At 39.6% G+C, this 16,905-nt stretch overlaps 1 pseudogene; it reads left to right on the top strand.

Moving 5' to 3' along the window:
- Positions 1–14,689: 14,689 nt before the first annotated feature.
- Positions 14,690–16,521, top strand: LOC147453735 (uncharacterized; annotated as a pseudogene).
- Positions 16,522–16,905: the final 384 nt, after the last annotated feature.

Below are 16,905 nucleotides of genomic sequence, written 5' to 3'. Positions count from 1 at the left end.
TCTCTAGGCATGAAAAAGAATAATGGAGGATAGTCTCTCTCTCTCTCTCTCTCTCTCTCTCTCTCTCTCTCTCTCACACACACACACACACACACACACACAGGTGGTGATGTACAATGGGTGCCATAACTTGGCACCCGGACAAAAGAGTTGTCTCATGCAGCTAAAAACGACCGTGAAATACCTCTAAGGTCCATAGAGGTATCTCATCAATAGAAGTCTGCACTTATTGCCATAGTTATACCAATGTTAATATCCACTAATAAGTGCTAATGTTATACCTAAATGGCTCCTTAAAACTTAAATTTGATAGATCCATAGTGCAAGGAAAAGTTGAGTGAACGTTGGGAAAGCTGAAGGAAAGAGAAGAGTGTAGAAAGACACACATTGCATGCATGCTACACATCTTATAAAGAGAGTAGAACGAATGTGATTTTTCAATGTTATATGGCTTGTCATTATCTACATTATCATCCTTTGCTTTACAATTCAACGTTTTAAAAGGTATTTAAGTTATCCAAACTTGTGGGGACCTAATCCACAATTTATGATACATACCTAATGGCTTCAATAATAAATTCACTACCTAAAGAGAACAAAGGCTAAAGGAATAATTTAGAAATGTATCAATGCACACAATGCAAACTAAACTACTCTCTTTATATGGGCATGGAAAGGTGCATTTTCATGGTGCTTTTCATTTACTAAACTCACCCTTCATTTATGCACTCCATATATATTTTGTAAGGATTTCTATTTTTCTAAGATTGGGCAGACCTAATCAACTCATTTGAGCACTTGTCTATTGTGTCACCCAAGAGAGATCTTTCTAAATGCCTCTACGCTCACCCTAGCACTTGGCATCTCTCTCTCTCTCTCTCTCTCTCTCTCTCTCTCTCTCTCTCTCTCTCTCTCTCTCTCCTCGCCCCCATGTGCTGCATCGTGTTTCCCACTTGCTTCCATTTTTCAGTTCAACCTTCATAGTGATGATCGCTAATGAACCACCTCAAAAAGGATTAACTGGCTTCAATAATAAATTCACTACCTACATAGTGCAAATAGTGCAAGGAAACTCTAAAGAGAACAAAACGCTAAAGGAAAGGTAATAATATAGAAATGTATCAATGCACACAATGCAAACTACTCTCCTTAGATGGGCATGGAATATCTTTTGAGTTTCCACTTTCATGGGGCTTCTCATTTCCTAAACTCAACCTTCACTTATGCACTCCATATGTTTTAAAAGGAGCAGAAAGTAAACAAGGATTTAAAAAGTAAACATGGATCGAGCGCTTGCGTGGAGCTCTCGACAGGTAGGGAGGGTTATGCTGGCAAAAATGTGTTGAGGTGGAGCACTGAAGGATGTGGTTCACTGCCTCCTAATGCTTCTTACCAGGGTTAGACTTGTATCAACTAATGACTCCCACTACAAAGGCAATATCTGGCCTCCTAGCAACCATTGCGTACATAAGTCCGCCAACCATTGACAGATAAGGCACCTTATCCATCTCAAATTTCTTTGCATCAAATTTGGGAGAGTTTTTTTTGCTAAGTTTCGAATGTACTAGCATGTGAGTACTTACTATCTTCCCCCCTTGCATATTGACATGTTGCAATACCTTGTGTGTATACAGGACTCCTGAGACAACTCGAGAATCCCCTTGCTCCTATTGATTGGTGCGGTTCAACGTGTATGTAGTGGAGAAGGTGGGCGAGGTTTGGGTATTATTTACACATGGAAATGTTGATACTACAAACCTGGTTGAGAGGTTATGGCAGTATATCAAATATACTTTGCTTGATGCAAAGATAATCATGTCAATTCTGGTTATCTTGCATACGCTTATCGCAGATTCACAAATTCGATGCTTGAGTTCTTGTAGCAAAAGCAGGAAATTGGTAAGAGGCAGTATACAATACTAAAATTTATTGCATTTGCACCTAATTCTCATTTTTTCATGCCTTTTGGCTATTATTTCAACAAGTTTTGGCCATTTCAGCCGATGTGGTTGGAGTGAGCAACACATACCTAGATTGGCAGCATGTCAAGCAATCTTCAAAAGATTTGAGAGTGACTTCTCCACGCTTGAAGTGATAGATGAGAGCACTTTTCACTTCAAAATCCTTAGCATGTCTTCTCTATTGCAGTGGTATCATATGAGCATGCAATGAAACTACGATGATTGTACAAATTGGGAATTAGAGTGCAAGCACCTCTATGTGATCCGACTAATAGTTGAAAGGCATTTCTCTCGCCTCTGAGCTATTCCCCCAACCCTTTATAGTTTGCATGCACTCAACCAAGGTAGTAGATGTACAATGCATTGGTGGAGCCAAGGAACAAGGGTCACCGCCTATAGAGGCACCACAAGCCACGATGATTGGGGGAGACATATTAAACATTGATGAATAGATCGGTGGCATTCTAAGGAAGTTGTTCATCTCAAGAAATAACATCTCTAGTTTGATTGTCCCCAATGAGAATGAAATGCTAGCAAAGGGCGCAGTTAGATAGATCCAAGATCATGTCATTCTGACACGGCTTGATCATGAGGTGTTCAAGTAGTTGGTGTGACGATGAGCCTCTACTACAAGTGTTTTAAGGCACAAGCATCAACGTGGAACCAGCCGAGTCTGCTTCTAGAGGAAAAGTCGGATATCTTGTTCTCATTGTTGTAGTAAAAATATTTTGCACACATGCCATGCATTGCTCCCTCCATCACGAAAGAAAGTGCCAGCTAGTTCGGAGTTGTACCTTCTTCATTGGCGTGTTATACTTTTCACTGACAACATTGAGGGGAGGATTGTCGATTGCACAAAAAGCCAGCTTGTGACAACAAAGAGAACCTTCACAATCTGTTTGGCAGATGGCTCAACACTTGAAATGGTCCTTGCATCACAAAAGCACCCGGTTTTGTGTACGTGAATTGCTTGCAATGTTTTTCACTCTTGGAGTCAATGTTATTTTCTAGTGCGCTTGTTGTCTAGAAACTTTGTTCGGTGGTTGAGAGTTCAGCGTAACACATGCAACTAAGTAGATTCCTTGAATTATAGGCATTAGAGAACCTGTGATAATTAGAGAGATTTATGAGGCAATGCATTGGTATCAATGTTTATTTGGACATGAGCCTCGTGCAAACATGAATGCGCATACTCCATTGTTTCGGGTGTATATATTTGTTGGGCATACATAAGCACTGTGTATATGTGGGCAATAGTATACTATATGCATAATCCAGTGCTTGTAGCTTCTCCTCTGGTTATATTATATAGCAAGGATGCATACATAGGAGCTCTTTGACAATGCTTTCTCGTGGCAACTAGGCATTAGTTCAAATTTTTTGCATGGAAATCTTCTTTCCTTGTTTGTATTTGGGTTCTCAAACGATAAAAGTGCACCATAATTGTGGGTGGACAGTTTTTGGTTGTGTTATGTTGGTGCATTGGATCTGACCATACGCTCCTTGTTGTAATGCTTCCTCGTGGTGAAAGTGGCATGAGTTCCATTGTTTTGCATGTCATTCCATTTCACTTGTGTGTATTTGGGTTCTTAGACATCAAGAATGCACCAAATTGTCATTGTACAATTTAGGGTTGTGTTATGTTGGTGCATTGGATTTGGTCATACCTATGCTAGCATTCTACGCATCTTGATCTCACTTGATCCATTTTTTGTTTATTGCACGGTTTAGGGTCTCCCTCGCTGTCTACATGAAGATACCAAAGCCCCATAGGGAGGATTGGAAGTGGTGTCAATTGAAAATCTAGACAACGAGCAATTGGGCCCTAAATACAACATTAGGGTAGTCTACTTGTCAAAGTAAATAGGCTAAGCCTTGCCTTCTATTGGTGCTCGACTTGTGGGAGGGAGGGGTAGGGGTCAAGTCTTACTTCATCACAAATGTTTCCTTTCCCTTAATGTGCCTTTTTCTAGTGCTAGCATGAAGCTTAGAGAATGGGGATGGCTTTTGGTTTAAGACATGTACGTGTAAACATGGACAAGGATGGTCTGCAACAACAAGGAAAGGCTGCCAGATTTGAGTGAACAATAGCCATGGATATAAGCTTAATCTTAGTGAATGGAGATAGATTTTAGTAAAATCAAGACATGTACGATTAAACATGGATGAGGGCGGTGTGTAATAAGGGAAGGCATATTGAAAAATTTGAGTTACAAGTAGACAAGGCGACCGTAAACAAGTTGTGTTTGGCAACCTCAAGAAGTACACATATCCTTTTGCCATATAAAAAACCATGACCTTGTGTAAGTTGGAAACATGCAATGTAAGCAAAGCAATCAATGACTACTTCACACCCCACTCTTTAAGTAAAAGCAAACAATGACTACTTCCCAATTGCTATTTAAGTAAAAGCAAAGAAGGACTATTTCACAGCTTTAAGTAGCCGAATTTTATAGAAAGGTGAGAGTTGGTCGTCTACATGATGCTGAGTATAATGAGGTGGCATATATGTGGATACAAAATATGCCAAGGGCAACACTATGATGACATGCCCAATTGTCCCAAAAACACAAAACTAGATGGCAATTGCTGTATCTAGATCCAAAACAAGGTCTCATTATTTCAAGGCGATACACCAACATGTAGACTATGTAGTAGCCGTGACTAACCTTCAAGGTTTAGACAAAAAAATATGGCACAACATACACTAGTCAGACCAGTCAAGACAGAGCTTCACACTTTTGCGAGACATTGCATGAACCAATCATGCAACTGCCTCTTGAGCTCGCCACCATGCTTGAAGCAATTCGTTGTCAGCCAATTCCGGCTTGGCCATCCTAAGAGACCTCCAAAAATTAGGTCACTAAAAGAAAAAGAAGTTTTAAATAGATGGTTGATCTAGGAGTAAAATTGAAAGATGGCCTAGATGTAGCACACACGGTGCTTGACTGTACCTGGAAGACTTCATCACATAAAACCCACAATCGATGCCATTTGGCTGCTATGGAGCATTGATGACCTTAACAAAAAACCTTAAAAACCTTCAAAGCACATTGAAACTTTTTTGAAAAATACATGGGTATGTATACAATGAGAATCTATGCATATACTATTTTTAGAAAAAAGACTATCAACTTGTTTCAAGCCTCAAAAACGTGTATGCTGTCAAATTTAAAAGCCAATTTTGTGGATTTTATTATTTTTAGAAAATTAATTTTCACTTTTTTGGGGTAAATGTTTGTACTTGTAGTCGAATCGATTGAGAAGAGTTCTCCCCCCAACAATAATTGAATGACAAGGAGCTGTATGAGATGCGAATCTCACGTACGGTTTTGTATAGCGACGTTATAGCTGTCGACTATCTCACAACTACACCGAAAAAACCCTGCCCTACGTAAAGTCGCCAGGGTTCGATTAACCTCCAAATTTGAGGTAACGGCTTACATACCAGGTATTGGCCACAATTTTTTGGAACATTCGGTGGTCATGGTATACCAATTCATTCGTCTAACTAATATAACCTCAAAAATATCATACGCTCACAGGCTTTTGAGGAATAGCCATTCTTAAAGCCAAATTTATAGAATCAGGTGCTAAGCCACTTAAGTGGCTCAAACACAAACCTATTGTTAAGCTCAAGCACTGAAACACCCATGGTCAAGGAGCATTGGGTATTAGCATCGCTCATCATGTGTGCAAGGCTTTTTAGGCCACTACAAGATAGCAACGTAAAACCATTAAGAGAGAGTACAATGACATAGGTAGATGGTTGAGGAAAAACAACTCCGATGAATGCAAGGATACTTGTGCACTCTCTTGAGATACTCAAATGGGTGTGTAAGTCCTATAGAGTCAAAGTACAACAAGTAACTCTTCTTTCCCGATAGTTGAAGAAGATCACACCCTTGTTTATGTAGAGGGAAAACAAGGACTAGTGGTGCCTGCGACAAGCTGTAATATGAATGAGCAAAGACAGATGGATGTAGGCATTCATGTTCACACAGACCACTCGGAGTAATTAACTACTTTGGAAAAACAAGGAAAACATACAAAGGCAGGCAAATGTGGACAACCACAAAGCACTACATGCCCTTGAGGATAGCTTTGAATAAATGTGCACATGTGGGTGCATGCAAAAATGCACACATGGAACACTCTAAGCACACCATAAGCTGCTCTAGATAAACAAGATTGACCACCCACGCACATGGATGGGCCATTACATGTACCTTTGATGTATGTGCTTAGTAAACAAGGGTAGCAAATATGAACAACCACAGACAAATAGACATGGACCACTCCGAGAAAATAGATAAGGGCATGCAAATGAGAGCAACAAATTAGCAAAGATAGATAGATGTAGGAATTCATGTTCACATAGACCACTCCAAGTACTCAAACACTCTCGATAAACATGGCAAATATGAACAACCTTGACTAAGCCTTGACACGGTTTATCCAACTACTCCTCGATTGCTCTACCTAAACAAGGGTAAGTGAACGTTGACAACCATGGACCAATGTGTAGCTTCAAGATAGATTTCAAGAAACAAAGATAGACAGACATAGGCATTCAAGTAGACAGGGACCACTCCAAGTACTTTTCAACAACTTTGGATAAACAAGGGCCGGTAGTGAGAGGCAACCATGGACCATTGTGCGGCCTTGAGGACAAATTTGAATAAACAAAGAGAGATGATGGAAGCAAGTGTTCAAGTAGACATGGACCACTCCGATTACTCACTCCTCAATGGCTCTAGATAATGTGCACTACCATGTGGTAGCCCTTGGTCAGTCTTAGCACACCCACAGAGTGCAACATCCTTCACTCCCATTCTATAACTACTCTGACACCCTCTTTAGTGGCTTGCTCTATTAAATTTTGGAGACGGGCCTCGTCCCCCACTGTCAGCTCTTGCCCTTCTTCTTGAATTTGTGGAGGTATCTCCACCAATATGGGTTCCTCATAGCTGTCTGGAATCTCCATTGGCTCATGTTGGGCATTGACTCGTGAGTCACTTGGACCCGGATTTGCGCCTTGGATCCATGCTCCTCTCCACTTCTTGTCTCATTTCCCTTGATTGCTATTGTATAAGCTCGTATCTTCTTGTGGCTTCTTCTACATTATTGACTTGCAACATTTCCAACTGGTGCTTCAGCTGGTTGTTCTCTTTTTGGAGCTCTTGCTGCTCATCCTTGAGTCTTTCTTCAGCTGTTAAGGAGCCTTCTGCAATGTGGACTCTTTGTCTTTTCTCCAACTTCAATTCCTTTTGAAGTGCCGTGATTTGAGCTTCAAAGGTTGTCTGCTCCCGCACTTGCTCTTGTAGCCCTTAGGGTTCCTCTTAGACTTTGTATGGTCAATTCCTGGAGCTCTAATTTTCCTTTAAGCTCTTTCAGCTCATCACAAGATGCCTTCCATTTATTTTCTCTTTCTCCTCTTGCAGGATGGAAATCTCTTTAGATACCTCAGCCATTTGGAGGGTGAGGGTATCATGATCTGCTTCAACTTCTTTTAGGATTTTGCTTTGTGCCTTTTGCTCTCTACTCTCTAGATAGATTTATGTAGTTCTTTGGTGAGGTTTTGATGCTCTCCTATTAAGTTTTCCTCTCTCGTCCTAAGCATGCTGTTTTCCTCAACATAGAGAGAGACCTCATTCTGATTCTATTCAATATTTGGTGGGCAGCTCTCATATCTTCTTCATTTGCTGCTACCACACTCTTTGTTGTTGGCCTAGGCAATGGTCCAACCAGGGGACTTGGTGGCCCATACTTAGTAGAACTCCCACTAGAGGAGGACACCATGGGTACTCCAGAGGCCTCCTTCTTGGCATTGGGGGGACTGGCACCGATCTTGGTACTCCAACCAACACTGATAAATGCAGTTATGGTTCCCTTCTTTTAGTATCTTGGTCATGTGGTTTCTCCTCGGATTTTTCTTCTTTCTTTGCAACCCATGGTGGATTTAGTGTGCCATATATAGCCTCAAATGCATCTTCAAATGTACAACTTTACTGAGATCATCATAGGTGCATCTTTTGGTCTTTTCCTTGTGCATTGGTGGTACTTGAGGAGGTGCTACCTGGGTTGGTGGGGCATATTGTTGCTCTCTCACATATCCCTTGTTGTAGTAACCCTCTTTCGTCACATGATTCGTCTATTTTATCTCAATGGCACACCACTTGGGTTGCTTAGCCTATGACTTAGCAAATGGGCTTATCCTTTTGAGCACTTCTTTAATAAGTTGCTTTTGACTTACAATTGTCTTGCTCTTTTGTGCTGATTTTGTGGACTCCACTACGATGTTAAGAAGAATCATTATCTAAGTCTTTATAATCACCTTCCTTATAGACAACACAATTGTCTACTAGGTATAGGGCTTCTTTGGTCAACTCGTTTAGAGTTGTGCTCTTCTTCATATGCAGATCCTTCTGAAGGTCCACATTCCTTAGTCTTAAGATAAATACCAACATGGGTTTGGACTGTGTTGGTAACTCTTCCACACAAATTTTTTTTACGTAATGTTTCAGACTTAAAGCTGCTTTTCGTATAGATGCTCCTTCTTTTTGCTTGAAATTATGGATTTGCAAGATTGTATTGTGTGCTATCCCTCTTTGAGAGAGTTACTTGATAAGCTCATTAAATACCTCCTCCATTGACTTGAAATCTCTACATTCAACGGAATCAAACCAGATGGCGTCATCCTCCCTTGTTTCCAGAATATTTCTTGTTAACTCATTTTTGGACTTGAGATGGTATAATTCTACGGTGATCCATCAATCTAAGCATAGGATCCCCCATTCATCCTTAATGAGATCTTTCTAGCCTAGGATATGGTACGTGTTCCTGTTAGCAGCGGCCAACACAAGCTACACCGATTATGCATCAAGCGGGAGATATGCTATGGATGTGCACAATGTTTCCTACTCACTTTGTATAAGTCTTGGGCTCATTGGGAGTTCCAAAGTTGTATATGCTAGCTAGAGGACTCAAACTTAAACCCATAGTAGAAGGGATTGTGGAGAAAGCCTATATAAGGAAGCCTTTATGCAAGGAGGCTTCATTCTTGAATATCCACTCTTGAGGATCCACTTTTGAGAGCTCTCTCTCTCTCTCTCTTTTCCCCTCTCTCTCTCTCTCTCTCTCTCTCTCTCTCTCTCGTGTTCACTCTATGGATGGCCTAGCCTTGAGCTTAATGCCCATGCTTAAGAGGCTAGTGCTAATCCATTAATTAGAAACGCTTTCTTAATCCAATCTCTACTTTCTCATTAGTCTACTTCTTCTCTATTCCATTATGTGTCATGAAGTAGTTTCACATTTCTCATTATTCTAGGTTTGAGTATGTGTGATGACTTCTTGCTATTAACCACTATTATCCTTCTATAAGCACTCGATTTGCGATATTTAACATCACTAATTAGGTTGATTAAGTTGGTTCTTAATCTTGTAATTAGTGTGTGTCCTTATTGTTTGCTTGTGTGTGGATAGGTTTTATGAAACTCTAGCACCAATCACCTTGTGTGTATAGCTTTTGATGAAGTGCCTTGAATGCCATGTGGTGATTGGAGAGGCCAACATGAATGCAATTAGTGTGTGCTTATCATTATTGTGCTTTGAGTTTCTAGTCTATGGTAAGTCGGACTTTGGTGGACTTAATATGTGTAGGAGATGCTTGGTTGATGATGTGATTAGAGTTAGTGATTTGATAACTAACCTCTATTGCATTGGATGAGCATACTCTTGCTAGCTCTCATTCGATACATCCGATGCTCGTGCTTCCATGCCCTAGTCGGGTTGCCGATCCTAGGATTGATAATTTTGTTGGTCTTAGGTTGATTAAGCTATTCTATGATTGCCCGGAACATTTGGCGCCGTTGCCGAGGATCCATAACCTAAGCTAGTGAGTATAGGATTTTAGAATAGAGTAATTTCACTACTAATTTCTCGGTTTTTGAGTGTGTGTAACTCAATTTTGGTTTGATTTAATGATGTTGTGCAAGTAATTGAAGCTAATTTTGAGTTATGAATAACCCAAACCCTCAATTCCACCCCCAATTTTATTGATTTTATACTAACCCTCACTAATTTTGATTCATTTCCATGCTAATTGTACTAACTCCATGTTAATTTTTACTAATTTTTGACTAACTTTGCTAACCTAACCGCTAACATTGAAGTGTAAAGTATGTTAAATCCCCTTTTAAGAGGTGGAATCATCACTTTAATCAAGTTAATTGTGATAATTTATGCATAATTTGATGATTTGAGTGTTTGATTTTTGGCCTACAATGGTCAATTTTTGGGCTAATTTGGAAGAGCCACACATGTGTGTGCACTCGTGGAGCAAGGATTAGCTTGGATGAAATCAATTGTAAGTGAATTGAACTACTCCTTTCAATTTTTGGGTGATTAATTTGATTCCAATGTGTTGCTAATTTATTGCTAAAATTAGGTGTGTATATCAATTGACCAACACTTTGCACCTAATTTGATTGTTTTGGAATGAAATTGATGGTCGATTTCGACTAATGAATGATGTGTGTCAAGATTAAGCTTGATTTGCAATAAGAATTCATGTGTGTGCATAAAACTCATTGTGTGTGTGTAATGCACCAAAAGAGAGAAAAAACTGTCAAAAATTTCAAGTGTGTATGCACCTAATCTTGAGTGTGTGCATGCATAGAAATTGATGGAATTGATGATATGTGAGTATGCAATCATGTAATTGATGTGTATGTTAGGCTAATTCAATCATTTAATAAGCCTAATTGCCAAAAATTTGGGCATAATTTGAGTGTGTGTGCCCATCCAAGACCACTTGATTTTCAATGATTGACACTACAAGAGGTTGTGTGTACTTGTGACATTTTTAGCGATGGAAATACATTGGGTTTTTATACTCCCCGACGTCGCTAGGAGCGTTGCTATAACCATCGCTATAAGCGTCGCTATATAGCGACGCTTATAGCGACGGTTACAGGCTACCTATAGTGACGCTCATAGCGACGTTGTAGAGCCGTATATATCGACGCTTATAGCGACGCCAGAGAGTAAATTTTTTTGGGTTGCCCTGCTACCCATCAACTATATTGAATGTTTCAATAATAGAGTAGACCTAAATGAATATTCCAAGATAAGCCCAGATTCACCTTTGAAAGAAAATGAAAGGTGTAGACCGAAAGTAGTCACCCACAAGACAATATAACCCGTTAACTCCATCATCCATAGTGTTGTTTATAGAACAAAGATACAAAACTGACAAAAGTAAATTGATGAAAGTAAATCAATGACAATTGTACACATCATAGGCAAAATCACTTGATTGTTAAGCTTTGCAAATGTAATAGTTACAAGACCATTATCATTATTGAGAAAATATACATGGTTTTCCAATAGTTATAAAAAGATGTATACATGTCATCTCATTATACATGCTATGACAAAAGGAAACTAATGCTATCTAGCTACGGCTAGACTGACGTCGTCTAATCATACGTCTCATCGCGTCCAAGCGGCATATCTGTCGGATTCTGCAGAAAAAAAATAAGAAAGCTTTTTGTAAGTATAAACATATAATTTACAAAACAATACAACAAATAGAAAAGAGTAAACCTAAATACTAAACATGTTGTCGGGAGAACTCAGAATGTTTATCAGGGCGTTTAAGCCCTTTCTAACTGCGTACTCACGCTTGTATGGTGTGGGGTCACGTCCTGTCATCGACCACTATTCAAAACATACAAAGAATCCTTTTTATGTTAGAATTTAAAAGTACAAATATACGTAACTACAAAACCTAAAGAGCAATGCCAAAACACATACAAAATCTGCCTCAAATGATGCCCACCCGCCACTCCCCAAGCGGTGCGAGCTCCCTGCCTCCACTCGCGCTTTGGCTGCCTCCTTTTGTTGCTTCCACTTGTCAGGATTCTCGCGCGCTGCTCGCTTTGCATTCTTCCGATCTTCTTTGGCTAACCAATCTGGTCTGTTCTACCCATGCTTTATTGCTTTTTGCACTTTAGAACGCTTGTGCTTGTAGTGTTTGCACATTCGAACCTTCAGCAGGTCTTCATTAAAGCGCTCATCCCGTGTTGACACTGGAAACTCGTAATGCAGCATGTTGATGACTCTGTCTTTTAATTCACTTTGCACTTCACTCCAGGTGTTTCGTATGTAGTGTCTAAACACCTGAGATCAAAGACCGTGCATGCGCGAGATCACCTTCTTTCCTTCATCATCCAAGATGATGCCGCGACTGATGTCGATGGAGTACGGCAAGCCCTCTCGCCTATGACGCGTGAACCTGGGTGTCTTGGCAGGGTCTCTAGTGGCGTGTTGATGGGGGTACGGACGTCAGGTGTCTCCACTGGAGTCTGCGCCCCGAAGTGAGGAGTGTTGACTGGGGTGACTCCAGGAGGAGTGAGTAGTGGTGTGTAGCCAAGAACGGCCGATAATCGCACAAAACCTGGCGTAGATGGCGATGTCGTGGCTGGTGTGGGGGTAGGCAAAAAAAGGGGAAGGTAAAGCGCCTCGTCGAACATGAGGTGGTGTCAAGGCATTAGCGGCGGCATCCCCACAACAACCGCGGCCACCACCACGCCACGTTATAATCTCGTCTTTATTGGTCAATGACTATATTTGTGGGTACGAGAAATCTACACAACCACGTCTACATGATAGTGCATGCAATGAAAAAAATCCCTTTGCCTCTTCTCTAGCTGTACAAATTCACATCTTAACATCTCTTCACAAAAGATCTTTGTTAGAGGGATTACTTAGCACATTACATGTTGGCCTCCAATCATGCCGTTGAAAGCTTTCCAACTTAAGGTCGCATCCGTAGAGAGGAAGATCACCGTTCACCTAACTCGAATTTTTAACCGTAATCCCGAAGGTAGGCTTTATATAAAAACTAAATCCAAAATCTAATCTTAAATCTAAGCTAATTGAACATATGGTGATTTGTGGCTAATTGAATATGGTTAGTGTGTGAGTTAATAGGTGTCAGATTCTGATGGGAATTTACATATTGTTGTGTACTGGGTTGCATGATTCGTTTTTCGACATTCCTTTTATTCGTGAATAATAGTCGATTAATACGTTCTAAAGATTTATTCATGCGTATTATTCGTTGCTACGTCAGCTTTTTGCAAAAAAACGTTTTATTGCTTACATATCGATCAATATTTAATCAATCGATAGGCTTTCGATCAATAACATTAATCGATCTATTTATTTTCGATCGATATAATAGTACTATATAAAGCTCAAGTTTGCGTGTTTTAGCTACAATTCCCTTCACCAAAGTGTCAGGTTACGTCCGACATAGAAAGGTTGAGTTGTCAACTTAAAAAACCTTTGATTTTTTAAGAAAATATTATTATAATGTTTATACATTAAAAATAAAATAATGATATAGATTTGAATTACTTGTAATTCTTAACAATAGAAGTTATTCTTTAACTCTATTGATAAGATTAAATAAATTACTCTAAGCAATAGAGACTATACTTTAGCTCTATTTGTTTAAGAATAGATAAATAAATAATTGTATGCATTAGAGGCTATTTTCCTAGCTATAGTGCGAATGTATAATTCTAAACATTAGAAGAATACTCTTAGCTCTATTTGTTTTAGAATAGATACTAAAAGTGATATTTGATGGTGGTTAAAATCTATCATAGCTATAATATGTGCACAAATAATAGTGTTAGTTCATACATTTTGGAACATATACACATACATGTAGGGTCTTTTGGTTGTCATGAACAAATGTTCTTACCTCCATATAGACATAGAATAGGTCCACTTAGTGCCTCTTGGTTGTTATGAGATGATTCTCTTACTTCCAAATGAGGTTTAAGGTATGAAGTAGGATTCACTTGGTTGCATAGAATAGGTCCACTTAGTGCCTCTTGGTTGTTATGAGATGATTCTCTTACTTCCAAGTGAGGTTTAAGGTATGAAGTAGAATTCACTTGGTTGTTATCGAGCTTATGCTCTTACCTCTAAGTGAATATGGTGGATTATCTATAAGATTCACTAGGTTGTGATCGAGCGAAAGCTCTTACCTCCTAGTGAATATTAGTCATGCATAGTACTTGGGAGTCACATGGATGTTATCGAGCTCATGATCTTACCTCTATGTTGATATAGAAATTAGAGACCTCAGTTATTTTAGGGTCGATTGGTTGTGTTTGAGCAGTAGCTCCTACCTCCAAGAGACATAAATAGTGGAATGTGAGATGACTCCATCGCTCATCTATGTTGTCTTGAGCAAATTCTCTTTACCACCTAGTAGCCAAGAATGATATATCCATTGGTGATCTTCCCTAAAATATTATCTTAACACTATTCACTCATCACTTCAATTTAGCAAATTATATCTATAACCTTTTATCTCTCTTATTGCGCTATTATGGTGAAAAATTATAATCATAGTGTATCTATTGATTGTAGGATATATTTTGTTGAAGTTAGAAAGCATGGTGTGAGGAAAAGAGTGGTCGTATGTGGAGGAAAAAGAGAGAGGCAAAAAAATTTCGTTTTTGGAATGCAAACATTGTGGGCATAAGTGGCACGGCAACGCAACTCGCATCAAAGAACATTTATTCGGCACTAGTCCCAATGTGAAAGAATATGGAGCACCACCTAACGACATATGGGTCCATTTTGCAGGGTATGTAAAGAAATGAAAATAGGCAGGACTTCTTCATAAGAGACAGAAGGGCATGACAGGTACGTCATCTATCAATATAGAAGAAGTGAGAGTGGGTCAAGAAGACATGCGAGCTAACCAAGGACCTTCAATGGGAACAACCCAAACACCTCAAAGTCCTTACACTTTTCCAAATGGTGCCATGGGAGGGATAGATGCTAGTCCCGGGACATCCAGCAGAGCTGGTACGCCTGGGAATCTACAGGCAACATTCACTCAACAGGACTTGCTCAAATTGAATTTAAAGTGGACACAAGCCTTCATGGCTTGTGGAATCTCATTTAATGTCATAAGAAATCCTATTTTCAAAGATGCCATAATGTCAACTGCAAAAAAGGGATTCATCTATCCTAATTATAATAAAATGTGAATGTAGTATGTTGACAAAGTGAAGAGCAGTACAGAAGCAATTCTCAAGCGGATAGTGCTTGACTTTGTTCCAGCGTTTGGCTGTACCATAGCTCTCGATGGATGGACCAGCTGTCAGAAAAAACCATTGATTAATGTCATGGTAATTTGTCTCAAAGGTGCAATGTTTTTGGAGGCCGTTGATACCTCATTGAAAGAGAAGACATCTCTGTACTTGACAAAGGTATATGAGTGAGCTATTGCTCGATTGAGTGGACCAAAGAATGTGACAACTATTGTTACAGATAATGCTTCAAACTACAAAGGAGCGGGTTTAGCCATTATGGAAAAGTACTCAAAAATTACATGGATTGGATGTGCAGCTCACACCCTGAATTTACTTCTAAAGAATATGGGAAAATTATCATTCATAAAAAGGTTCTTATTGACGCCAATCACATAGTCAAGTTTATACGGGAACATCAGTTTGCATATGCTTTGTTTCGCTCCAAGTCTTCAAAAAAATCACTTCAAATCTTCTATGCAACACGGTTCGCTACATCATACTATGTTTTGAATAATCTCATTTAAGTGCGAGCGGCTCTTACAAAAACTGTTGTAGATCGCCGTTGCAAGTCTTGGCTCAGCAAGTATCCAAGCCATCGTGGAGGAGCTCAAACATGTGTGTCCTTGGTGCAATCTGCTCTCTTTTGGCGGAACATTGACAAATTTGTTGGGGTTAGTAAGCCATATGTGGAACTACTAAGGGTTGTTGACACAGATAAGTTTGTCATTGGTAAGGTTTATTGGATCATGTCTGAGGTGTTGCATCAAACCAAAGAATACAACCACTATAGTGCAAGAGAGAGATCACAAACCGTGCATCTTGTGGAAAAACGATGGGCTCAAATGCACACACCATTGCATGGTGCTGCATTTGTCTTGGATCCAAAGTTCCAGATGAACGGACAAGCCTCCAACAAAGAGGTGATGAGAGACTTTAGAAACATTTGCTCACAGTTGTTACCAGACGATGATGGCATGGATGCATTCCAGCAGAGGGTGGATTATGCCTATAGGGAAGGAAATTTCGGAGCTCCTTGGGTTCTTAATAGCGTAAAAAAGATTTCAGGCCCAGTATGGTGGAAAGAATATGGAGGACACGTAGTTGAGTTACAACACATGGTGACAAGGGTGCTTTCGGTCGCGGCATCTAGTGGTATTTGTGAGCGCAATTAGTCTTCTTATGACTTTGTGCACTCAAAGCGCAGAAATCGCTTAAGTCCCGCTCGTGCCGCAGACCTTGTGTACGTCTTTTGTAAGATGCGTCTCCTTCAACACTCACAAAGATAGCCACACGTGCGATCGAAGTACACTTTGGAGTGCTTCAAACTCATGAAACTGTGGTGGAACACAGATGTAGTGATGATGAGATGGAGTGGGAAGTGGCTACAGAATGTTCAGACAATGAAGAGGTTAATGACCTGGTACTTGTGATAGATGGCAAAATGTAAACATCTTTTCATGATAATGTATCTCACTTTTTCTCATTGTACCTCCCTATTGAGTTATATATCTCACTTTTTTGATTTAGTAGCAACAAAATAAAGTATTGAAGAGAATTCGCATAAACATGAGTATTGAGGACATTGCTTGGCAATCAAATAAAAAGACATTGCTTGACTTTTAACAAAGTCATCAATTAGCAACTCCTGAACAAATTCATTTCCGTAAACATAGAGAGAATAAAATGCGTCTCAAAAGTATGAGAGAGTGTGAGCTCTGTGACAACTAGAAAACTCCAAAATCAAAATCGATCAAAAATGTATCAAACAAAAGGTTTTTTTATATAATCGTATCGATCGATAGTTTATAAATTAT

The sequence above is a fragment of the Adiantum capillus-veneris genome, chromosome 7, assembly GCF_014529385.1.
Source record: "Adiantum capillus-veneris isolate H3 chromosome 7, ASM1452938v2, whole genome shotgun sequence".
Taxonomy (NCBI): Eukaryota; Viridiplantae; Streptophyta; class Polypodiopsida; order Polypodiales; family Pteridaceae; genus Adiantum; species Adiantum capillus-veneris.
The sequence above is the reverse complement of the archived record's forward strand: the minus strand, read 5'-3'. Positions and strand labels throughout refer to the sequence as shown.